We start from the raw sequence: 1,340 nt of genomic DNA on the forward strand, positions 1-1,340 counted from the left end.
AAACACAGACACACATATATACACATATATACGACGGGCTTATTTCAGTTTCCGTCTACCAAATCCAGTCACAAGGCTTTGGTCGGCCCGAGGCTATAGTAGAAGACACTTGCCCAAGATGTCACGCAGTGGGACTGAACCCGGAACAATGTGGTTGATAAGTAAGCTACTTACGAAACAGCCACTCCTGCGCCTGTTTAATATAACTGCACAAAGATTATGTCGTTCTCTTGGAGAATCTGATACTAATGTTTCAGTCAGTGCAAGGTCCCAATACTCATTTTCTAAAAAAAATACTATATTGATAGTATGCTTACCTATAAGATTCACACGCACGACTATTCGCCGTCCTCGAATCTTGGAATGATTTGGGACCACGTACTTCATGTGAAGAGGGGGGCGCGTAAGTCGTAGCATTCTGCTTGGCTTGTGGGACTACTGTAAACTCTTGCAAGAGCATCAGCCCATGTTCTCTAGTGCCATCTATTGTTTCTCCAAGTGTAATACTTGGGTAATTGTTGGTAAAGGAGTTCTCTTGCATCTTCATCTACTTGAAACAACTTAAAAAGTCAGTAATGGTAGTTTCTTTTGGATAAAGTGCTTGTTGCAAGGTTGTTTGTTTTTGTAAAGATAGCCCTATGACCATTTCCTGCATGGACACTCAGATGAATGATAGTTGGATGCCTCTCCTGAATGGGAAAATTGAAGATGTACCATAAAGCCTCATTGATACTGATGTATCTTCCGCTGTCACACTGTGCATTCTCATCATTTTAATTTATCTGCTGAGTGCCATTCTGCATAAGAGTGTCTTGCAGCATCTAAACCTTTGTCTATATATTTGAAAACTTACAGAGTTATCAGAGTTAATGAATTCAACATTGAATCTGGCTTCTTGTACTCGCATTTGCTTCACTGTAGAATACTGATCATCTACATCTATGCCGTCTCCACTGGTACAGGATGAGAAAATTGCTCTCGGAAACTTTTTTGAAAGTTAAAATGGGGATTAAATGAAAAAAATGAGTTACGTAAATATCCTCACCAGAGTGACTAAAATAAATGGCAATTGTGGAATGGCCCACGCATACACACATACATTTACATACAGTATCAAACAACAGATGAAATGGAGGTGTGTGTGTTTGAGAGGGAGAAAGAGAGAGAGAGAGAGAAAGAGAGAGAGAGAGAGAAAGAAAGAAAGAAAGAAAGAAAGAAAGAAAGAGAAAGTGAGTGCCACTTAGACATCAAATCTCTCTTTCACTCTATCTCACACACATACACACACGCACACAATACATACAAAGAAGATGTATGTATGTGTATTTATGTATGTACTT

The sequence above is a fragment of the Octopus bimaculoides genome, chromosome 6 (assembly GCF_001194135.2).
Source record: "Octopus bimaculoides isolate UCB-OBI-ISO-001 chromosome 6, ASM119413v2, whole genome shotgun sequence".
Classification (NCBI taxonomy): Eukaryota; Metazoa; Mollusca; class Cephalopoda; order Octopoda; family Octopodidae; genus Octopus; species Octopus bimaculoides.